General features: G+C 34.4%; 1 protein-coding gene across 1 annotated transcript in view; it reads left to right on the forward strand.

Annotated features, from left to right (window-relative positions):
- The window catches only part of Pcdh9 (protocadherin 9), an 885,074-nt gene that overhangs the window by 331,292 nt on the left and 527,290 nt on the right, over positions 1–26,492 (forward strand). The gene's annotated exons all lie outside the window — the stretch shown is intronic.

A 26,492-nucleotide genomic window follows, 5' to 3' on the forward strand; every position in this document is an offset into this window, starting at 1 on the left:
GCTATGTTAACTCTTGCAAATATATACTGATCTCTTTTTTGGTCCATTCATTCTAGGACTTTAAAGTAAAGAGAACATTCAGAGCAAAACAAAATGATAATCATCTCCTTTTTGGTTAAGGGCCCCGTTATGACACAAAATAAGATATTGCATGAAAAATTCTCAGTTGTTTAGGAGAAAGTATAAAGTGACTTTCTTTTGAAATTAAAAGCTTTTAGCAGAGTCATATCTACTAAAATGCTAAGGATTATGCATATTATTTTTTCATACCATAAATTTTCTTTTCTTTTAGTAGAATACATGAGATAATCTTACTTAATATGAACTAAAGGGGAATACTTATTAGCCTGTTTATTTTAAATCCACTTTAAATTATTTCCATGAATATTTTGACTCACAATAAAAATGATTACTCTAAAAAATGAATTCATCCAAAAGTTTGCATTTTTCTTTTTCTACTGGTCAAGGAAGGCTAACTGTCCCTGAGCTATTCTGCTCAAGGCAATGATCTACCACTTGAGCCACAGGTTCATTTCCAGATTTTTGGTGGTTAGTTGGAGAAAGGTAATCAGGAATTTCTCTAACTCACATCTCAGTCTCTTGAGTAGCTAAGATTACAGGTATAAACCACGAGTGCCTCATATTATTTTTAAGTATGCATTTCCAAAGTGTCACATATACTCTGTTGTTGTGAAATGAAAAAATCAGTATTTTAACAAATGATATCTGCTTGTTAACAATAATATCAAAACTTTACTAATTGTCTTATTTTCTATCTTCTTGAAAAATGAATGATATATAGGTAGACTGAAAATGTGTGTTTATATATTCATGCATTTCTATTAATACTATTTTTACAGTAAATGTAAGATTCTTCTCACCAGATCATATGTACATATATGATTATATATACATACATATATTCTCCAGGAAATGCATATATTATTTATTTGTTTTTTATTTATATTTCCCTTTTAAGTTATCTTGCACAAAGTAAGAGAGAAAATAATCTCAACAAAGACAAAATTTAACTGTATGTATCTGTTGTATTCAAGTAATACTCAAACTCAATTAGTGATAATTATCTAAATTAGAATATTAAATTTATATTTTGACATTAGATACAAAATAAAGGCAACACTAATGAGACTAGTAATATATTAATAATCATTAATGCATTGTTCTTAACCTATCACTTCTAAATAAGCTACAATTACTATGTACAAATAGAAACACATTTATATCAGCTAGGGAGATACCTTGTCCTAAATCCCATTCTCAGCATTTCATTTGCATTATGTTAATCCTTCTAATGTAATATTTTGAACAATTTTATATACAATTAAGTGAAATGTGGTCATTAACTTGTGCTGTGCATATAATTTCTTTAGTATGCTTCTTGCTTTTAGACCTGTTGAAAAGGATGCATTTTCCTGATTGTTGAAATTTACTTTTATTTCTGGCAACAATCATATTTCATAGATGATTATTATTTTCATTTTAAAGATGGGGAAATGGAGACAGTTTATTTATATATTTTTTAATTCAAATAACAACCCATGTGTGTGAAAAGTAGCCATAACCACATGCGTTCCTTTAATGCATAATTTTCAAACTATGCTGTGTCACTGTCTAAGTGCAAATAAACAAGTCCTTATAGATGTATTGATTGTCAGGAGCGTAGAGATTATTTTATCTTCTTGTTGAAGAAGATATAGTACCAGTCGAGATAGAGTATCTACATCAGTAGGTTAGAATGTTAGCTATTGACAGCACAAGAATTAGATCCTAAGGTTTCTGAACTTAGAGTAATACAATTATTTTACCTTCAAATTACATAGAACGTTCATTTCCAAGCAAATGTCAAAGTAAATAGTTCATATTTGTATCACTCTCCTAAATTAGGCTTGATATAAGGCATGGGATTTAAGCTGTCATGTTGAAGTTTTCTCTTTCTGACATATCATGGCATTGGGAAAAAAAAGTTTGTGCCTTATAGTAGTTAAAGTAGATGAAAAAAGGAAAAAGAAAATAAGAAAAACACCCTGAATATTTTCTAACTCTAAAGTATATATCACCTCACTAAGTATATTTGATCTATGAAATTTATTGTTATTTCCCTTCTTTTTACCCTTACTCTGTGAAACAAAATGGAATACAGACAAGAGCCTTTAGTGTCTACATACTTCAGTCAATAGGAAAATATCTCATAGTTATTAGAATTCACACAAGACTGCATCTCAATATGAGTAACTGTTCACTGTCACTGTTTTTGATTCTTGAGCTAAAGAAATTTTACAAAATAGTACAGGGTTCAAATGTATGAATTTTTGCGATAAGGTTTGCTTTGTAGGGGTGAAATCTGAAAAATCAATGTCTGATAGAAATCTTAACTTCATAAGTTAGGGAGAGTGGTGGAAAGATTTTTTTTCTTATTCACTGTGAATTTTAGCTGCCAGACCTTGGAAATGTGGCAGTTATCTTGAGTGTGAAATTCATAGGTGCAGATGGTTGATTAAGATCCCAGGGTGGGCCAGTACTATCAATCTCCATAGCAAAATTGAGAAAATCAGTTTGATGTGGGAAATACTTTTAACCTTTGACTTACATTTATAACACAAGTTTTTCTGGGTTCAGAAAACCATAGAGATTAAAACTCTCATTTGGTTTCATGAAATTATCAATTGAGCAAATATTTTGATGGAAATATTTAAGCGACTGAAAACTATGTCATATGGTGAATAAAAGCAATGTGTGGGAAGAAAATTAAAATACATTACACTATTACTATATGTCATGTTTTACATTCATAATCTTATTAATGATAATAGTTTTAATGTTCTACATAATCTCCTCATTAAAATGGATTTATGACTGTTTCTTGGGCCTAGATCACTAACCCAGGGCACAAAGTAGAGTTCAATGTTTCATTATATAAAGCAGAAATGAACTATTTAAATAAATGTAATTTGAGTTGAACTAAATACTAACATCTGCAACTTTCATATAAAAAAGATATGTAAAACCAAATATTATGACACATAGGTGTATAATCCTGGTTTAGGTATATAATGAATAACATACTCTAAACTTGATTTTTTTCTGTTCTTAGTGCAATAAGTGTATTTTTTAAAGAAACAAATGTCCTCAGTTCCTACTGTAGTTCATATCAACTTTTAATGGGAATAATTAATAAGTAAATAATTGAGCAAACATTCTCTGTAGTTAAAATGTGTGTTAATATTTGAGTGCAATTCATAAATCTAAAGTTGATTGACACCTTAATTATAATGCTAAGTTAAATCAAGGACAGTTTATTTTCATTCTCAATCTTCATGAAAACATACATTTTACACCCTTTTTAGTATAAAATACATACTCAAAAATGCCCTCTATAAATACTATAAACTTACAAGCTTGAATACATATTTGTAAAATGATTCCTGACATATCAAAATATTTAGATCCTTAGTAATATATGTGTATGTTTATTTTGTGCTTGTTTCTAAAATGCAATAAATTGAAACAAATTATCCTTTCCTTTATTTACATAATACTTTTATGAATAAGCTATGACTCATAAATTTATAGTTCCTTCCTTGCTTGCTTCCTTCCTTGCTTGCTTGCTTCATTCGTTCACTCCTTCCTTCCTTGCTTGTTTCCTTCCTTCCTTCCTTCCTTCCTTCCTTCCTTCCTTCCTTCCTTCCTTCCTTCCTTCCTTCCCTTATTCCTGCCTTCCTCCCTCTCTCCTTAATCTATCCAATCTATCCAACAATGACAGGAGTCAATGGTATTAGTATTGAGTAAAACCAAACATACTGTTATATGTCAACTATTACTTTCGAATACACTAGCAACAGCATTTGACTGCATGGGGTATATAGTACAACATAAGAGCAATGGAACATTGTATATGATGTTAATGAAAGACTTAAAGGAACTTACAAAGTGATTATCCAGGTATTTTGTTTGGTAGTAGAAAAATGAGAATTTTTCAAGTGAAGACAGCAAATGTGAAGAAGAGGATGTCCAGAGGTTTGAGAAACGTTTCAGTGATTTGTGTGTGTGTGTGTGTGTGTGTGTGTGTGTGTGTGTATGTGCATGTATCTGTGTGTGCATGTGTATCTGTGCTGAGGCTTACACTCAGAGCCTTGAGCTCTAACATGGCATTTTTGCTCATTCTTGTCAACTCTTTAAACCATGCTTGCACTTCTGGCTTTTGGTACTTATGTGACAATAAGATTCTCTAGGGCCGGGCGCTGGTGGCCTAGCTACTCAGGAGGCTGAGATCTGAGGATCGTGGTTCAAAGGCAGCCCAGGCAGGAGAGACCGTGAGACTCCTATCTCCAAAAAACCACCAGAAAACCGGAAGTGGCGCTGTAGCTCAAGTGGTAGAGCGCTTGCCTTCAGCTGAAGAGCTGAGGGACAGCGCCCAGGCCCAGAGTTCAAGCCCCACAACCGACCCAAAAAAAAAAAAAAAAGTTTCTAGGACCTGTGAGCCCTACCTGAATTCAATTTGTAATTCTCATATCTCAGCCTTCAGAGTAATTAGGATTACAGGTATGAAGCACTGGTAACAAACTTCCATTCATTCATTATCTCCTCAATTTAGAACTATTTCCTGGCTCCCATTATAAGACCTAAGTACAAGTCTATAATATCAAACAGATTTTATTTTCTTAGAATGTAATATCCACACATTTCTCTTTTCTTTATTCAGAACAATAATTTAATTAATGCTTGTAATATTTCTCAATGTGTATTTGGTATAGTCTGTCTTAAAACTTCTGCACATACATTATAAATGCAGATACACATTATGCTACATACGTTTTTACAAACATTTTTTTAGATTCGTCACTTAACAGGATTGTTTCTAGTTTTATTAAAGAACATTTATCTCTTTATTTATTTTTATTTTGAAAATACCATATAGAGGGGTTACAATTACATGGGCAAGGTAATGAGTACATTTCATTGCTGCCTCCTCCATTGTTTGTCCTTCCCATCCCTTACCATCTTCCCCCTCCCCAATTTGGGTTTTTAAAGAAATTATTACAAGAAACTTTTGTTTATAAATCTGGCATATAGTTCCATGTCTATGTAAGTGTTCATCTTTGGTTATAGTTATAATTACTACATTTATTAAAGGGAGTATATTCACTAGTATTTTCCAGATGCTAAATAAATACACTTGAATGATGTGGGTGGCCTTTTGAGTTAATGTCTTGGGAATTTCTGGAGAAAATTTTCAGTTGGATCACCTGAACTCTAATAACAAAAACAAGTAAGACAGCCATTAAATTTCTACCATTTCAATATAATTTTTTTCAATTAACATATTTTAAAGATGAAACATCACCTTATTTTACTTTATATCATCCTGCCAATTCTTTCTTCCCACTTAGAACTTGTGGGCTTGGCTGTGTTCACAGGAAGAACCACATTTGACAGATTTACTGATAGTGTCAGCCGTGGTCGCAGGTTTGATGGACAGCATGAAACCTTGCGGTGGCCCATTTCCTCCTAATTAGCTGTTTAAAGTCACTGTATGTGCCACAGTCACAGACTTATCAGTCAAAGACTTCACAACCATTCAGAATGACGGCTATGGCAGCTGTTCATGAAGAATGGAGAACACAAAGAGAGGGGAAAGAACCCTTCAAACAAGTGACAAGCATAGTGCCTTTCTCTGAAGGCTCCTGAAGATCTAACAAAACAACCAAAAGATAAAATAAAAAGGCATAAATCAATATTTGCTGGATGAGTGTGGAAATCACATAGAAAATGAGAATACATAATGCCAGGTTATGGGAATGAGTAAAAGATGCAACTGCTCCCAAAGTGTTTTGTAAAGCAATGGAAGTTACATGTTGTCATAATTAATGCAGCTTAAAAATTTGCTTATTGAATTAAAACAGATATGTGAAGAAGGTTCTTCAAAAGTTATGGAATCTAACAAGAATATGTGAGAACTTTATATCTGGACACCTGTAAGGCACGTGGTTATAAATAATATTTTCTGGTGTTATACATTTCTAGTCAATTGAGACATGGGAATACAGTCAAGCAAAATGTCTAGGGAAATGGAAAAAATATGAAGAAAGCTTGTATTTGTAATTCATAGGTACATCAGACTACTAATGAACTACATGCTTTTCCAGTGTCTCATGGCTTATCAGACCACATTTTAACTACTATTCTAATGGGGCATAAAATCCACCAAGAATAGTTTTATTGAATGAAAAGAAATATAAATCTACAGACACTACAGAAATTATATTTGGGCATGTTCACAATGCTGTTTGTATGATTGTAAGATATAAATGCTAACATTGACCATAATGATTATTTCAGAGGGCCTAAAATATCTTAGAGACAACATGATTTTGAAAAATGGAGGCAGATTTACGTGTGGAATTCTTGTCTACTCTGAAATACTGGATGCAAAGAATAGCCAGAAAAATAAGTATCATACCTTCACTCTCATAAGTTGAATCTTAAAAAATTTAATATGAATAAATACCTAGAAACCAAAGAGAACATACTAATGAGTAGCCAGGATGCTATGAAGCTGGGAGATGAGAGTAGATGAATGAGTTATAGGGGAATAAATTGATCAAGCTACCTTATATACATGTATGATCCTGTTTTGTTCAAATATTATATATTAACTTTTAAGAGAATGGAATATTTTTAATAAGTTTTTATTGTGAAAATACTGTACAGAGGGGTTAAAGTTACATGAGCAAGGTAATGAGTACATTTCTTCTTATTTTTGTTATGTGGTACTGAGGAATTAAACCCAGGGCCTCAGGCATGCAAGGCAAGCACTCTACCACTGAGCCACCTTCCCAGCCCTTGAATACATTTCTTATCAAGCATGCCTCCTCCTTTGTTTTCCCCTACCATTCTCTAACTTCCACCTCAGCTACACCCTTCCCCGCCCCACACCTAAATTGTAAAGTTCATTTTTCGACATAGCATCTTATACATCTTGTTGATGCGAATCAGTCCACCCGTATCCCTATTTAAACAATTTGTTTTTTCCCTTCCCCGCCCCAAATTATACCAACAGTGAAAAAAGGTTAACTTCTGAATATAGTTCTCTATACCAATGAAGTTTAAATGCAATGAAAATAGATAGGGAACATATCAACTTGATTTGGATTTGACTTAGTTTCATGGTATGAATTTAGCTGATTGTTGTACCTCAGCAATAGAGCACCTGCTTAACAAGCATGAGTCCTTGAGTTCAAATGCCAGCAATACCACAAAAATATAAATAAAAACAAATAAATGAATAACTATAACAGTAAGATTGAATTTAAAATGTTAAGATTTACAAATAGATGAGATTACACGGCATTACAAATTATTGACAAACAATTACTTGGGTATTTTCTCTGGAGGTATTCCAGACAGAGGGAATTTCCATTAGAATTGTAGATTGCATGGTATCCCTTGTATGTAAATTAAATATTGAAAATAATAAATTAAACAGGTGCCTTTTCTTTTTTTATTGTGAAAATACTGTACAGAGGGGTTACAATTACATGGGCAAGATAATGAGTACATTTCTTATCAACCATTGTAGCCTTCTCCTTTGTTTCCCCTTCCCATCCCTTCCCATCCTCCTCCTGTCCCCCCAAATCCTCCTCGCTCCCCCTCCACTAAAGTTGTAAAGTTCATTTTTCAACATAACGACTTGTACATCTCATTGTTGCAATGGGTCCACCTGTATCCCTATTTAAACGATTTGTTTTTCCCCTTTCCCTCCACAAATTATACCGACATCAAATACAGTGAAAGCAGGGTTTATATCGTGGGGAGGGACATACAAAGTTTTCTACATAACAACTTGTACATCTCATTGTGCAGGTGCCTTTTCTTTAAATGTCACTCATCTCTTTAATTCTGGAACTAGAGGATCATTCAATGCCTAAATGATATTCTATGGGGAAAAAACAGATTCTAAATCCAAATTGCCTGCAGATTATTACTTAGCAGTCAGGGATAGAATATGAATGAATTTGTATTTTTTTTCAAATAAATAGGTTTTCATGTGAAAGAAAGCACTCAGAAGTCTGAAGGAGAGTTTTGATGTCATTTGCCTGAGTTAATCTTGTGTATTCTGAGGAATCAGGAAGAGCTTCTGTTTGTTTTTAAGTAGAATTTTTGTTTGTTTTTGCTTTTAAGAAAAAATGATAAAGCGTAAAATAGAATGAAGTGAAATGATGGAATAAAAGTAATGAAAAGTAGAACTAAAAAAAAATATACTACATTGCAGATATCAAGCCTAAGTGTTGTTTAACTTAGTAATCATTGTAAATGTATTTTTGTTCTCATTTGTATCTGTTTTGTGTCTCAATGTGGGGCAGTCATCACTGTACAGCACCAATGTCCACAGTTTTGGAGGCACTAAATACAAAACAATAAAAAAAAACCCTCACATTTTACCATGTATCATTGTTTAGACTGGGCCTGTAACTATGCCTGCAATCTCAGCTACGAAGGAGACAATTAAGAGGACTGAAGACCCAAGTTAGCCTGGACAAAAAGTTCTCCAACCTAGGTGGAAACTAGCCCTGGATAAAAATGTGAAACTACATGAAAATTAACCAAAATCAGAAATAATCAGGGATGTGACTCAAGTAGAGTGCTTTACTGTACACTGTGAGCCCTAGTAAAACTATTGCTGAAACAAAAATGAGCTGCTTTGATTTATTCACTCATCTCTCACCAAACCTAAGGATACAATCTCCCATGAATTCTTGTTTGTTTATAGTTCAATAAAAGATGACCAGAGGTGTCTAGCAGAGAGTCACTCAGTGATAGAGGGACTACAGGGATTCAAATTCCGTGGCTCTGGGACACTGACTTTTAGCTTTCTGATGAACACAACAACAGGTCCAGGATTTCTCTAGCCTTCCAAATTTCAGTGCAATATAATATTGTTCCACTTCATTAGTTCACTTCTCCTGTGGGCTGAATTCCAATCCTAGATCAGAATTTGCTGACCTGAGCTTTGTGGATCATTTGTCTAGACTGAATGAGGTTACAGAGTTCTTCATTCAGGGCCTGGGAAAGTAGCTCAATGGTATAGTATCCACCATTGACAAACAAAAGACAAAAGACATAAAATAATAAATTTATAAAGTTCTGCTCTCAGTGCCTAAATCAGTGCCTCACAATCACCTTCAACATGTTTACATGTAATATACTTATTGTAAATTTATAACTATTGACATTTGTTAAAATTAAATTGAGTAAAGAAAGCATATACAAAGAGCATCTATTCCTTATAACTCATTCTGCAGGCAACTCTTCTAGATCATTGATGCCGTCCATCAAATAGATGTTCCAGTGTTATAATCACTTAAGTACAGTAGGCTATCCATTATTAAACAAGGTTCATAACAGTATCATTATAAACAAAATGAATATCTTACAAAATGTGTTTCTTTGTGTCTATGTACTTACTGTTCACATATATTTTTATGAGAGAAGTACAAGTACTCATTTATTTTGCTTTGTTCTGTTCTGAGCCAGCGTCTCTCTAAGCAGTCTAGACTGTCCTCCAACCCAAGATACTCTTATCTCACCCTGGGATTATAAGAGTAATCCTTATTCATATCCCTGGTCATACCTTGCTTAACAGATATAATCATCAATGACATAAATATCATGCTACATAATTTTCCAATGAATACTCATGCAAAAATGAAAGTTTATCAACTATATTATTGAAAATAGCCTTATAAACAATAATATCACTAATGTTTATCACTTCTGTTTTCTTTTGAGATACATTCCTATCACAAATATGATATAGAAATTTTCCATTTGGGGGCTCGGTATTGGTGGCTCATGCCTGTAATCTTAGCTGCTCAGGAGGTTGATATCTAATGATCCAAGGATCTGAACCTCCTCAGCTAGCCTGGGCAAAAATGGTCATGAGATTTTTATCTACAATCATCAACAACAAAGACAGAGCTATAGCTCAATGTGATAGAGCACTTTCCTGGAGCACAAAACTAAAGGACAGTGTCTAAGCCCTCCAGTAAAGCCCTAGGCCTGGCACCAAAAAAATAAATTTTACAAATATGAATTAAAAAACATGCAAAAGCTGGGCACAGCTGGTTCATGCCTGTAATTCTAGCTATTCAGGAGGCTGAGATGTGAGCAATGAGGTTCAAAGCCAGCCCAGGTAGGAAAGTGTGTGAGACTCTTATCTCCAATAAACCAGTAGAAAACTGCAAGTGGCACTGTGGCTCAAGCTGTAGAGTGCTCCTCTTGAGCTGAAGAGCACAAGGACAGCGCCCAAGCCCAGAGTTCAAGCCCCACGACCGACAAAAAAAAATCTATTTTTTTCGGTTTGTTTTCTTTTTTATGATTTTATTAGTGTTATTAGAATTTGAACACAAAGCCTCTTAATTATTAGGCCCTTAACCACCTGATTAAATCATTCAGCCCTAGGTTTTGTTGATTATTTGGATGTAGAGCCTAGAATATTTTTCTGCATAGGCTAGCCTTGAATCTCACATCTCTAGATTTCAGACTCCTGGGATAAGATTACAGATGGTTTCTAGGTATTCTTGCCAATATTAATTTAAAAAGGAACAAACATAAAATGAATAACTTCAAATTTTTCTTCATCTTATATAGTAATGAAAATCAAACATAGAAATATGTTGAAATAATTACACAATTATTTCTTATCAAAAATAATACTTTAAGACAAAATTTTGGCAGTTGTATTCTGAGAACACAAACAAATCAGAAAAAGATAACATGAGAATGCAGGTTTTATTTCCAAAATAATGATGTTCACACATTTAATATATGCCCTGCCTGTGAATGTTTAATTCACATAATGAAAGAATATATGTCTGAAAACACATAATTTTTACTTGTAGAAAAGGTGTATCTTTTTTGTTTTTCAAGTTGATCTCATATTCTAATCCTTTTCAACTCTTGGTGTGTAATTATTTTATGTGCTATTTTTCTCGATGCTAAGCTGCCTTTTCTGGTTGAATGATTCATGTTTGTTTTTAGTTCATGTACATTTTAGATAAACTATCTATGGAAAACAAATGGTATAAAATTTCATTGAATCTCATAGTTTTGTTTAATTTTGAGCAATGTGTAATTGTTTTTTTTCCCTACAAAATTGAATTGTTTCTACAATTTTATAAGACTTTGTTATGATTTTAAAAGTGATGATTGTTTCATTAATTCATATATTAGCCACATTGTACAAGGTATCTGGCAGTTGAGACTATGAGAAATCTGTTTACATTGAAGAGAAAAAAATCCATTTTGGCAAGTCTTATATAGGTCCCATGGTTTCCCTTATTTGCAATATCTAGTATATGTCTGAGTCAAGCAGAATAGGTCAGATAAGGTGATGTTAGAGAAACGAACCCTAAGATATGTATTCAAATATTTTTTTCTTTCATGCCATTGTTTCTAATGCATTTATATGATTATTTCTTTGTTGCTTTGTATGTCCCTCCCCCACAGTATAACCCCTGCTTTCACTGTATTTGATGTCGGTATAATTTGTGGAGGGGAAGGGGAAAAACAAGTCGTTTAAATAAGGATACAGGTGTACCCGTTGTAACAATGATAAATACAAGTCATTATGTCGAAAACAAATTTTACAACTTTGGTGGGGGGGCAGGGAAGATTGGGTTGGAGGGCGGGGGGGGGGGGGGGGATGGGAAGGGGAAACAAAGGAGGAGGCTACAATGGTTGATAAGAAATGTACTCATTATCTTGCCCATGTAATTGTAACCCCTCTGTACAGTATTTTCACAATAAAAAATAAATAAAAAATTTAAAAAATCCATTTTGGCAAGTCTTATATTGATTTGAATGTAACTCAAAAACAAATTGAGTGGTTTCTTAAATAAAACCAATATTTATGCAACAAAGACACCAAATTTAAATTTTAAATATGGATTGGAAAATAGGTTCTAAAAAGTGTGATGGTGTATTCCATTAATTATGTAGCACTGAAAAAAATAAACCATTTGGCACACGTGATATCATGAAGGAACATCAACAGTATTAGGCTAAATGGGAAAAAATTAGGAAAATACAAACATAAAATGCTAAATGCTCCATCAGGAGCAGTGATGCTCTTGGATGAACCAGTAGAAAGGATATGTGGAGGCTATTCATAGTGATCAGGCCACTAGAGTTTGCTAATTGTCATGTGTCAGAGTTAGGCAGTTGCTCTGAAACTGGGAGATGGGGCATTATTTTTCTTTAAAAGTGCATTTATAGGAATGTCCTTGAGATTTAAGTTACATTTGTAAATCTAAAATTTAGAAGAGGAGGAGGAGGAGGGAGGGGAGGAGAAGGAGAAGGAGGAAGAGGAGGAAAAACAATAGAGAACAGATTTGAAGTTTCAAGTTTTCTAAACTAACTATTCTGAAAAATAAACATAATTGAGGAGTCTAGAATCAAGAAAAATCCACATAACCTTGGGAAAGTACTACACATGAAAGTTTGAAACAGTGCCTTTCGAATAATTAAAATAATTATAAAAACATGAATTATAGGAATGTATGATAGATCCTGTCTGTGGTATATGCGCCAGTGAGAATAGGGGACAGATGGCAAGAGAAGGTAAATGAGGGCTGGGAAGGTGGCTCAGTGGTAGAGTGCTTGCCTCACATGCCTGAGGTCCTGTGTTGGATTCCTCAGCACCATATAAAAGCCGAAAGTGGCAATGTGGCTCGAGTGGTAGAGTGCTAAACTTGAGCTGAAGAGCTGAGGGGCAGCGCCCAGGCCCAGAGTTCAAGCCCCATGACCAGCAAAAAAAAAAAAAAAGAGAGAAGGTAAATGAGGGTGAAAATGCTCAAATTGCTTTGAGTAAATATGTAAGAATGAAACAATGGAGCTGTTGAGATTGGTTTGGGAAAGTTCAAGAGAGATGATGAGGATGGTAGATATAGTGAATCAAATACATATTTCATGCCAATATGGATATATCTCAAAGAAATCTCCTCTTAAAATGATTAGTGTTAAGGGTAGATATAATTATATATACATATTCATACATATAATATGTATATGTGTATGTGTGTGCATGTGTGAGTTTGTGTGTGTTTAGAAGAAGCTGAAGAGGCTAAGTCAAGGATCATGACTATGACAGGACTCAGAACTTCACTTCTGAAAGAGTGAATTTTACTGTACCTAAATGACCATTCAATAAACCTGATATTTAACATCAGTTGCAGCTTGGGAAAATGTCATGATGCAGAGGAGAAAGAAAATGGAAGCAACTCTTTAGGAATATGTCCTTTTTCATGTATGGAATAGCTGACACATTAAAATAATAACAAAATAAGTTATAAATCTAATTGTTCTAAGAGATCAAGTCTGCTAACAGAAATACAAAATAGAGACTACCATTGTTATAGATATAAAATATCTTCTTGGGGCTGGGAAGGTGGCTCAGAGGTAGTGCACTTGCCTTGCATGCATGAGGCCCTGGGTTTGATTCCTCAGCATCACATAAGCAAAAAGAAAAAAGCCAGAAGTGGCGCTGTGGCTCAAGTGGTAGAGCGTTAACTTTGAGCTGAAGAGCTGAGGGACAGCGCCCAGGCCCCGAGTTTAGGCCTCATGACAGGACCCCCCCCCAAAAAAAACACCTTAAATTATCTTCTTGTATTTCTTTGGATATATACACTATTTTAAAGCAAAGCAAGATATCATCACCTAGAGGAATATATTTGATTAAAATCAATAAACAGATGTATCCAGATGTGATCCTCAAAGCCACTATCCATTTCACTGTTTCACATGATTGGAATAATTGTCCTATTTTTTTTCCCAACAAAACTGATACACAAGTAAGACCAAAGGAATCTCAGTAGGAGTGAGCATTATATTACAGAGTGTGCCTCTTTCTCAGAATGAAACAATACAGTGCCAGAAAGAGAAAATAGTTTCTGTACATTGACTCGTATACTGCTGAATACTTTAATTCTAGAACTAGAGACTGCCTGTACTCCTTTGAACAGTGATTAGAGGGCAAAGTCCTAATTTTCAATATGGACTAAGTTACAAGAGGGAAGGAAACAAGATCTCTGGGGGACAGCATGCTTTATGTATCTTATTAACAGGATTCACAAGTCTCTCTTTCTTCTTCACTCACTCCATTGAAAATACAAAAGGCTCATTTACCAGCACCCATAGGCAGAACCATGGCAGAACTAATCAATCCAAACAATATGTCCCCATGTGCTACTCCTGTAACCCTGAGAGTGTGACAAATGAATCCAAGAATGGAACAGGCAGAAATTTTGTGATAACCAACCCCCCAAAATTATGTTCTGCTGCATCATGAAAAGAAAACGAAGAGAGCTAGAAATATATTTGGTTTAAATAAACCCTATAAATTCTATAGCTGTTTTGTGCAGCTTTGGCCCCGGATCAGAAATACTAAGCCTGCACAGTAATCAGGACTTTCTCAATAAACCATAGCCTGTAATGGTTCTTACTGCATTTACTTCCCCATATGATAGTACATTACAGCTATCTACTCGATTATGGCCACAGTTCCTAGTAGTTACTGATAACCGTACCACAGGCTTTATATCTGAGCCAGCCCAGGCAGTAGGAAAGCAATCAGAGCAGTGAATTTCCAAACCTACATGGATTGTCCTGAAACTTCCAATGATGACTCAGTTCTGCAATTGAACTTGTGATTCTCATGGTGGCAAAACTTCTCGTGTCATTTTTATTTTTAGTTCTATAGCACAATTATAGAAAATTATTGTAGGAAAATCTCAGCTTCTCTAAAGAGGAATCTTGGTTGCTTTTAAGAGGTTTTTAAATGTTGGAAATATTCGCAAACACGCTGCAATACATTTCTTAATGGAGAAAGAATATATTAAAATGTGTTTGCTAAAAGAACGAAGCAAAATTGCAAGATAATTTCGGCCTATTTCTTTCCTTCTCTACTCTCACTTGATTCTGACTTTTATTCCTTTTGCTTTGGCTGGTGTTAAAAATGCCTAGTTTTATAAGGTCTGCCTTTCTTTAAAAAAAAAACCTCTCTGAAATTCAAGTGTCCATTTTCTGAGTGAGCAGCAGAGCTAAGTGAGGTGAACATGTCATTGATGGAACTGACAGTGTTGAGAAGTTGGTCTCCCACCTCCCTCTTTACAGAGATGCAAGTGAGGAAAATGAATTAGCACAACTGCCAGCTGTGTTTGCAAGCTGACTTCAGGGATTTGATGTGTCATAGTGACATCTCAGGAGCCACAAATGATTGTGCCAAAAGTTTAGAACAGTAATGATAATTTACTGAGCATGTTATACATTTATATGCTCCATAATTTAATGCAATGTAATGAATTGTAGATTTGCAGAAAAATAGTTTTTTAGGTATTCTACTTAAATAGGAATAGGACATTCACATTTTACAATTAATTTTTTGTTAGTTTACTAATATGGGTGTGAATTATTTGTAAACTAGGAACTACTATATTTAGAGTAGGTTGTAGGAAATAAAGATGTGAATAAAATACTATGTAATGACCTACAAAATAATTCTTGTATAATAGTTCTGAACGTATCTTAGTAATTTATGTATAAGTACAAGTGTAACTGTCAGTTAGGCATAGAGCAGCCAGTAGTGATTATACCCTTAATGATTTCATATTACGAATTCATGCTAACAGACATTATATTTATGCAAACCTGCACATTCAAGTTTTGAAAGGTTCAAAATGTCATTACTGATATACTCTTAATTACAAAAGTATATGAATACTTCTCTTTCTACTTAATGTTTGCTTCAAAAATAACTTCCCTTGAAATTAGAACATGGCACTTCTTTTTTAAAATTGGGATAGAATTTTTTTCTGCTTTTAGTGCCTGAGCAGGCATTTAGGTTCATTAAACTCAGCAGCACTGATAGTAAACTAGAAGAATGAGGGGAAAAGGACTGAAATACCATCCCACTAATGATACAAAATCTGCTCAGCTTTATTGGGAGACTGCCCAGACATCCACTAAAGGAAGACATGGTCTAGGATGTAAACTTGTTATTGAGGTGCCAACTTTTCCAATCCAGGAAGAAGAAAAAACAAAATAAAGAAACATTGCTAGAAATATGTGCGGAACATGATAAGAAAAGTATATACCATTGTTAGCTTGTGCTTATGTGTGTTACTCTATTTGTTGATAGATGTGTTAAAGCAAGCATAACGGGAAAGGAATTCAGTAGAAAAACCAATATCAATAGAGTCTGCACAGCTACCCCAGGACTGTAGAGAATAAGAGTTCACACTGTTGTATGTACTCAGAGTGTGCAAGTTAAGCAGCATCCAGACAACCTAGATAACCTAATCTTACTTTTCTTTTTTGTATTTATGGCATTTACTCCTTGAAATGTAAAGAATTTCTGATGAATGTGAATTTTCATGAGAGGAGTAGAATATATGTCTTTTCACTTCCTAATATCAGTACTATTTAGGTATTTAGTAGCACTTAATGAACCTATTACTGAACTAGCACATAATAATGAATGCTATTATTTTCTGTATAAATGAATATTATTGTTCCTCATTTACCCCTGCCTATGTGAAAGCAAACAGAAATGTGTCCTTTGAAACTGGAGGGAGGAAAACAGATTCTCTGTTCCAGTTGGGCTTGTGCCCAGTTTCAACAGAGAATCCTCAGCTGGGGATGGCAGCTTTCGTGGCCTCTGGCTAATACAAACTCCTCAGTGGCTTTTCAGAGCCACTTAGAATCAAGTTCCAGCAGGTTCACCGTGGAAGCTGCAGCTGCAGACATCCAGGAGCACCTATGAGGTCCTGGAATGCATCCTCACTGGCCCCTTTTTTCATTCCAGGTCTGCTGATGTATGAACTTAAGGATAAAGATGAGAAAAAAAGGGATGTTCCTATTGCCTGATCCTTTCTGCTCTTCCTTTAGCACTTAGAGTAAGGTAAAACTTTTGGAAATTGATCAGGTGTGCTATGAAAGCACAGCACAGAGATTCGACCCAAAGTCCTTAAACCCATAGAACTAAAACACAGAGTCATTTTTATAAGTTTCATGAACCAACAAAGGCAAATGGATGAACAGTACAGAAATAGAAAGGAGGCCAGGTCTGATACTTGTACCTAAATGCATACTGAACATGTGAAGATAATTTAAGAATCAATTCCAGGTTTTAACACATTTTTTTGCTAAGGGAATTTGCAAAGAGGAGAATAAATACCATTTTTAAAATTTATAAGATATGTTAAAGGGATTGAACATAAGATGCGTGGAACAAATAGAAATCCAACAGAGATGTCTTAAATAGAATGTTATGAGAAGGAATTAGGAGCTATTTCTGAGTCCAAGGTGTGCACAGCCCAGCAGAAATCACCACGTACTACCAGTGTTAGTGTAATTCCTCCAGTTGATTTCAGGTTTTATTCATGTATACTTCAAAGCAAATATAGAGGAGAAACTAGTTATTGCTAACTCGAGGAATAATAGCATCTTAGAGTTCACAAACATCAGCTAGGGAATTACAGTATTAGTTTGTTTGGCACTTGATGTTCCTTTTATATCTACTTGACGAGTGTGTCATGATAAGCCCAGGAAGCTCATGTTTGTGTAATGATACTCAAATAAAAGGAATGAAAATATCTTTTTTTTTATTCCTTTATTTTCTTTTTATTTTTTTAAATGACAAAAACTCGCTTTTATTATTGCCTAATTGGTAGAGCACTGGTGGTCATCACTTTTTAATATGTATATTTTTATTTAAAAAATACTGTACATAGGGGTTACAGCTATATGAGTAAGGTAATGAGTACATTTCTTATTGTGTACTGTACCTCCTTCTTTGTTTTTCCCCTATCATCCCTTCCCTCCCCACCTCCCCAACTCCTCCTCCCCTCCATGAAGTTGTTGTTTGTTTTCAACATAGTGTCTTGTATGTCTCATTGTTACAATGGGTCAACCTGTATCCTTGTTTCAGCATTTTGTTATTTCCCTTTTCCTCCCCAAATTAGAAAAATGTATATACAAGATGCAGGGCACCAACATCAAATACAATTAAAACAGGGGTTACACTGTGGGGGAAGAACAAACAAGAGAAACAAAAAAATCACATGGTACATTATAAGTACATTAAAACAACTCAAGAAGGATAAAACCACTTGTGTCTCTATCTTGGGATTCATTTTGCTTAACTTCATCTTTTATGGTCATAGGTACAAAGCTTTTGACCTCTTGTGCTTCTACTAGACATATACTAGTTATTGCAAATAAGGGAACCATGGGACCTATGTTTCTTTGGGCCTGGCTTACTTCACTTAATATAATTTTTCCCCAAGTCTTTCCATTTCCTAACATATGAGTCAGTGTCATTCTTTCTGATGGAGGTATATATATATATATATATATATATATATATATATATATATATAATCACATTTTTTGATCCAAGGAATGAAACTATCTTGAAGATACATAAAATACATTGTTGTTTTAGGAGATTATGACTCATTCAAAGTAGCTCTAATGACTAAACATACTCTTTTAATATTCAGTTTCATAGAATTTTATTAGGACATTTCTCATATGCTAGATACAGGTCTTTTCCTAGACATGTTTCATGTGTTCGATAATTGAGTTCCTAATTTCAATGACTGCATTTTCTAGAGCTTGAGGCTGATCCTATGTAAACAGCTATACTGTAACCCAGTTTGATACATATGGTGTAGTAGTGTAGTCACCATGAAACAGGAGGAAACAATGAGATCACTCTGGGCTGATATATCAAAGTATGACTCAAAGAAATGGAAGGATTTCTGCTGAGCATTCTACAATATCAGAACAACTATCAAGAATGTAAAGAGCACATTTGCAAAGACTGATGATTTCACTTCTTTTGCATATTAAACTGAAGTGGCCTACTTTCTCTTTGAAAAACTGCAGTGCATTGTAAATTTGGTCATTCTTTTAAAAAATATTATTTTAAAGATGCCTTATGCTAACCAATACTATCTTTATCATAAAAGAAAGTGTTTAGTTTTGAGATAGTTTTTTAAAGTAATTTTCTTTCATTTTCTACTCTCTGTAAATGAACATAACTACCACAACCCATTTTCCAATGCAAATCCACAGAAATAAGCACAAATCACAGATAGTCTCATAGATTTGTATATGTGGTTTTTGGTTACTCAAATTAAGAATTTGACCAGAATTTTTAAAAAGTATGAATGATCTTGTTGAAACATGAGGAAACCAAATGGATTTTGATAGCATCAATATGAAGAACTGATCATGGGTTATATTTAAGAAGATATGGATCCAGACATGGTGGAACATGTTTTTTGTTACAGCAACTAGGGAGACTCTTGAGTTAAATCAAACCCTGGCCCTAGAACAAATTTTAAAAACAAAATCAAATAAACAAAAACAACAACATAGGCCCAGCAACAGTGGCTCATACCTTAACCCTAGCTACTCAGGAAGCTGAGATCTGAGGATTGGGGTTCAAAGCCAGCCTGGACAGGAATTCTCTAGACTGTTACTTCCAGAAATCTGGAAGTGGTGCTTTGGATCAAGTGGTAGAGTGCTACCCTTAAGCTGAAGAACTCAGAGATAGCATCCAGGCCCAGAGTTCAAGCCGCAAGACCAACAACCAAAAAAAGGTGTGTGTGGGGGGGGGCGGGAATGGCCTAGCATGCACAAGGCTCTGTGTTCAATCCCAACTAACACATTAGGAAACCAAATCTCTATATGTGAAGGGAGAAAAATGTTTGACATGCAGAAGTGCATTTGCAGTTGTGCCCAATAGTATATGTGCATCTGTAGACCAAGTACTTCACAAACAATGTCCAATGTCCAATATCCCAAGCAATATTTCATGAAGAAAGAGTAACAGAGAAACAAACAACTCTGGAGTAACAAAGCTAAGTATTTAGCTCCAGATTTCCTACCTCTGCATCCATTTGAAGCCAATGTGCTAAGTCATTCTTAGAAAAGGGTAATCACTGGATGAATGTTGTATATAAAACCATTAATTTAGGTGACAACCAATGTGACTAGTGCTCCCTGAAACACGCTGTAGAAAAGCTGAATTTGAATAGCCTTAGCCAACAATTGAAGTCTTTTTAGAAAAAAAATTATAAATGGGGTATTCAAAATTCCATGGGTAACTGCAATTGGAACACAGTCTTTCAAACCAGTAAATATACAGCAGATACACACAGACACACATGCTTACTCTCTTTACTGAAAACTCTACATTCAACCATATACCTTCTATAACATAAGCAATAACTGAAGCCATAGTCACTATGAAACTTGTGACTGTGTTCAAATTTAGCTAAGGATTTAAAAGTGTTTCTGTTGGCAGAAACAACTACACACTGATAGAACAACGGCATTTGATCAGAGCCATACAAAGGATGTGGATGTTCAGGAAGAAGGGATGGAAAATAAGTCTTTCCAGAGCTACAGAGAGTAGTAAGCAAAAATATCTTGCTCAAATAAACATGCATAGCATGGTGTTGAAAATAAGGATGAAAAATATATATATAAAAGTTAAATCTTGTCTAGATAGAGGATATTGAATGTCAAAATAAAACATTTGAAAGTCATTCTCTAAATGGTGTGAAGTTGTTAATTTGGAAACTGCAAAGCCTCATAGGGAGAACCTTTGAGGACATGGGGAAGTTTCCATTATTTATCTTCAATTAAGATAGCATGGATATGACCATATACTGGTGACTCATGACTATAAGTTTAGCTGCTCAGGAGTATGACAACTGAGGAACACAGTTCAAGAGTACCAGTGCTAGAAAGTCAGTGAGATTCTTATCTCTAATTAACAACCAGAAACAAATGAACAAATAACCAAATCCTCAAAAACCAAAACACCAGAACTAGAGCTTTGGCTCGAGTGATAATGTTAAGATTGTTAAGATCTTGAGCAAAAATACTCAGGGACAGTGTCCAGGCCAGAGGACTGGACACACACACACACACACACACACACACACACACACACACATAAGCTAGTATGCATTATATTAAAGTAAATCCAATGTTCAGAGTTATTTTTGTTGGTATATTTTCTAATATAGTTGTACTGAGATATTGATAATGATAAATGAGAAATGAAAATGATAAATGTTTATGATAAGATATTATGGATTATTTTAAAACCTATAAAATATAGTGAGGAAGTTTTGTTTGTGAGAATTTTTGATATAAAGGCAAAATGTGTTCCTTGGATAGGAAGTTATTGCACATTAATATGTGTCATGATACAAAACAAGTAGTTACTGATTACTTACATTTAAACTAATGAAAAAATTGGCTTTGAGTATCTGGTGTTCAAATAGGCTTTGATCAAATGTAAAATAAAACAGTATTTACCATGTGGTAGTCTACTGGAAGTGGTCTTGCCTACAATCGATGTTGTGAAATCAATTAAATGCTGCATAGTATTTAATTTAATTAAATGCTGTACCCTTTTTAGGTTTCATTTCAAGCAGTATGTTTCAAAATCACAATGTTTGGTGTTACTATAAATACAATTCTAAACCTCAAATCAAAAATATAAGTAACACTAAGTTCCAAATGTATCAACTACATATAAATGATATTTACAGATCATTTTCTACTATTATTTACAAACATTATTATAAGGCTTGTCTGAAATATTTTCATAAACTATCCCATTTAAAATTCCAAGATATTTTCATATACTATCCCATTTAAAATTTCAAAGACCTTTAAACTCCCATGTTTTCATAGAGACTACTGATGACATAGAAAGTAGAGGTATTTTTCAAGAAAACACAATGATCAATACTAGGGCTTAAATTATGATCCCCATAACTATAATTATCACCAGAACATCATAATATTATCAAGAATGGATGAGCAATAAATGACAATAAATTGATTAATTGATTGTACTGTTATGACAAGAGAAAAAAATCACAACTATTTCTCAATCCTCCTACTGCTCATTATATGCTTTTTGTGTAATTCTTCCATTATTGCAAATATGAAACTCTTTTCTTATGTATATTTAAAATGACGATCATAAAATGAGTCATTTAAGACTATTCATACCAGGTCTATAAAATATTGAAAAAGAATAGAACCTAGCAAAAAAGTTAAATATTTTGTTTTAAATTTTGTATTATTTTCTAGTTCAGCAAAGTATTTTTTTTTTGCCTTCCTTCTATTTTTTTCTGTAGCCCAGTAAATCTTCTTATTCATGAATGATAGTTTTCAAGTACCATGAGGAGATCGTGTTATTTGACTGGCACTTGTTTCATCCCTCATCAATTTTGCTTTGTTCTGGAACTTTTGCTGTCACAAGTGATGCTGTCTGATATCTGATCTTCATAGGATGTCTGTACCCCAGGGGCTTCTTAGGCAGCTGGCTGTGTTTGCTGTCTCCTGGCCATTCAACATAATGCCCAGACAATACCTTCCTAACAAAATACCAATCATACTGTAGATACTATTATTTTAACCAGTGCAGGATACTTATTTTACTTTGATTTGTCCTTAAATGTAAGAGATCTGTGTAGTAAACTCCTGTTTGCTCCATTCACACCACAGCTATGCATTGACTTGAGTGCTGTGCAAATGTTTTTAATATTAACCTTTCCTTTCTTGCTTGTATCATGGAGGACTTATTTCTTCCTTGTGTCTTTTGGTTCCAGAATTTGATTAAATTCATTTGTAATAAACTGCTTTTGATATTTTGAAATTTATTTCCAAGCCAAACTACTTGAATTATGTAAAAGCATCAGTAAGATCTGGAAGAGGTCATATTTCATTTCCTGTTCTGCTTAATGTTAAAGTATTAGGAATTTTTGCCACTTATTGTAAAGCTAATTTGAATAATTTTTCATTCAAATTCACTTTTGATATGCTGTCTCTCAAATGCAGTTTTGAGGTTTTCTTTCATGTTAGCTTCCCATCTCTATGTCTCAGGGAAAAAAGTCATCTATAGAAAAAGATCTTTTACTTGAAGTTTTTTCTTAAATGAGCAAGGTGGGAAAATGAATGTCTTAATATTCATGCTACTTACATATAAATAATCTTAAATCACCATTGTATATTTGGGTTTGCCATTGGATATGAAGTAATTTACTCCCTCCTCCCCAACCATGTCCAAGTTACTATGGCAACAGTAGTGATGTATATATGTATTCATCTTACAAAGGGAGAAAATGATAATTAGTAGTCAACCACTGGGGACTACAGGAAAACCAAGCTTGTTCATTTTTGCCCACCTCCCTCATATTGATGCAGTATTGTTTCTTAGCACCCAGTTTTCAATGTACGAATACATTTCAGAGTGGAGGCTGGTCTATGACAGTTGCCAAAGTAATTATGTCGCCAGCTGTAAAATTAGCTGAAGATTTGTACTTGCTTGTTTTTCTACCACCCTAGAGAATGTCTCCATGTGGTTTGGATAGTGAGAATTCCTACTCTCAACATGACAGAACTCCAAATAGAAGAAACATAATTAATAATTTTGCATTATACATATTTTTTCATTTGACTTACAATGAATCACCATTGGCTACACTTTTTAAATTAGTTCACAGTACATCTTTCCAAGAGTCTTTTTTTTTTAGTGACTTCTCCATGAATGTGGCATAGCTTTCACAAACAACAGCTCTACTATTTCTACATTTTAGGCTGAATACCATGTTTCACAATCCTTAATTATCCACACTGTTTTGAGCATTCTCTCCTTTAACTGATTTCAGCATGTATAGGGCCCTGTCCACATGGAAATCGGCATAGGCAAGAAAAGAAAGCAGAAAATACTGAAGGGTCTGCCATTTGTCTTCTTGGTGAATTTGGCTGTCTTTAATCACCTTTGTCTTATTGACTTTGTCTTCCTCTTCCTTTTCTTTCTTAGATCTCATTCATCATTTTTGTATCTTTCAACATTCATGAAAATGTTTCTAAAGCTTTTAAAAACCTTTTATATTGAAGACTGGTATCAAATGCTAATCAAGGCAAGGAGTATTAGATGTAAAGTTTTGTCTCCTCTATTTTTTACCTATGTTTAGAAAGTTATAAAGAGTTAATTTAAGCAGCCATTAAGGTGAAAGGGCAGAAATAATGGAGTGTGCTGTGTTCTCTACAAAGTTCAGAAGAATATAGTGCCAGATAAGGTATTTTAATTCATAGGAGCCATCCACAAGAAGAAAAAAGAAAGAAACAAAGAAAGAAATGTAGGCTCTAAAAAGCTGAAGAATACTTCTTTCCTCTATGAACATCAAGCATTATGAATTTGAAAGATGCAGTCCACTGAAGATGTGTTTCTTGATGATGATGTTGGTTTAAACATAGAACTAACTGTAAGATGCCTAGAGGGAGAAACTGGAGTAAAATAATGTGATTGCTCTCACAAATCTCTGAAGCTTGGATGAGGTCGTTTGTAACCCAATTTTCTGAGAGGAGCTCCCTGAAAAACCTGTTAACTGAAGTCAGTGCCTCTGAGGTTTAAATATCGTCATAGTCTATACAGTTTGGACCATTTCTAATTCATACCTCTCCTTGAAATTAAATAACTTTGTGATGCTTAAAGTATTTAAGAGGGGGGAGCTTCTAAAAGAGAAATTAATCCATGTACCTTTTTTTGTCGGTCATGGGGCTTGAACTCTGGGCTTGGACACTGTCCCTGCACTCTTCAGCTCAAGGCATGTTCTACCTCTTGAGCCACAGCACCACTTCCAGTTTTCTAGTGGTTTATTTTTCTGCCTGGGCTGGCTTTGAACCATGATCCTCAGATCTCAGCCTTCTCATTAGCTAGGATTACAGGCATGAGCCACTGGTGCCCGGTTCCATTTACTTTTTTACTCCGGGGGCTTGAGCTTCTGGCCTGGGCACTGTCCCTGAGCTTCCTTTTACTCAAGGCTCGTGCTCTACCACACGAACCACAGTGCCATTTCCAGATTTTTCTGAGTATTTTATTGAAGATAAAAGTCTCAAAAACTTTCCTGCACTGGCTTGCTTTGAACCGCCATTCTAGGATCTCAGCCTCCTGAGTAGCTAGGATTACAGGTTTGAGCCACTGGTGCCTGGCTTGTGTATATTTTTAATTTAATTTTATTTTATTTTTATTGAATTGGTAATGAGCAGGGAGTTACACTTACGTAAGTAAGGTAATGAGTACATTTGTTTTTAGTCATTGTTACCCCATCCCTCATTATCTTCCACTTACATATCCCTATGTCCCTTCCCTAGCACTTGTAATGTTCTGACACATAATGTCAATTGAGTATCAATGTTGCATTGGTTCATCCTTTGTTCTACAGTTTCTGTGATTTCCTTTCCCTTCCACATATGGAACAATCTTACATACAAAACATACAGTACCAAAAACTAAGAGAAATGAGAAAAAGAGAAAGAAAAAAACACAACAACAAAAAACTATGCAGGAGATACCAAAAACCTCTTATTTCTTTACAAATGGTGTAATGTCGTTTTTCTGATGAAATCATAGAATGCTATTGTGTATATGGAGCATATCCTCTTGATCCATCCATCTACTGAGGGCCATCTTGCTTGGTTCCATATCTTAGCTATGGTAAATAATGCTGCAATGAACATACTTGTGGTGGTGGCTTTAGTATGGCCTTGTTTGTTGTTGTTAGAATAAATGTCCAGAAGTGGGGTTGCTGGATCACAGGGGAGCTCTATGTCTAGTCTTTTGTGGAACTTCTATACTGCTTTCCGGAGTGGTTAGACAAGCTTGCATTCATTTTTGGCCACATCCCTGCCAGCATCCATTGTTATCAAGTTTACTTGATAATGGTCATTATCAAGGTGGAATCTCAGTGTTGTTTTGATTTGTATTTCTTTTATTGCTAGAGATGTTGAATATTTTTTCATGTGTCTCTTGATAATTTGTATTTTCTCTTCAGAGAAATGTGTCTTAAAGTCTTTAGTCCACTAATTTATGAGGTATTTAGGGGTTTTTGTTTTGTTTTTGTTTTTGAAATCTAGATATATTTTAGATATTAGGCCTTTGTCTATTTTGTATCTTCCTAAGTTTGCTTCATCAAATTTTTTTATTTATTTTATTTTATTTATTTATTATTTGTTTTTATTACCATCCTTCTCATGCCAAAATTGTAAATTTCATTTTTTGGTGTAACATCTTGTACATCTCATTGTTGCAATGCGTCCACCTGTATCCCTATTTAAACAATTTGTTTTTTCCCTTCCCCTCCACAAATTATACCAACATCAAGTAAAGTGAAAACAGGTGTTATACCGTTGGGGAGGGACATACAAAGCAACAAAAAAATCTTATAAATATGTTAGAATAAATAGCAAGAAAGAAAAAATCATTAGAGTCTTTATCTAGGGGTTCATTTCACCTAACATCAACTTATCTGACCATTTCTGCTTGTCTCAGACATATACTAGTTATTGCAAATAAGGGAAACCATGGGACCTAT

The sequence above is a fragment of the Dipodomys ordii genome, unplaced genomic scaffold, assembly GCF_000151885.1.
Source record: "Dipodomys ordii isolate 6190 unplaced genomic scaffold, Dord_2.0 Scaffold1, whole genome shotgun sequence".
Classification (NCBI taxonomy): domain Eukaryota; kingdom Metazoa; phylum Chordata; class Mammalia; order Rodentia; family Heteromyidae; genus Dipodomys; species Dipodomys ordii.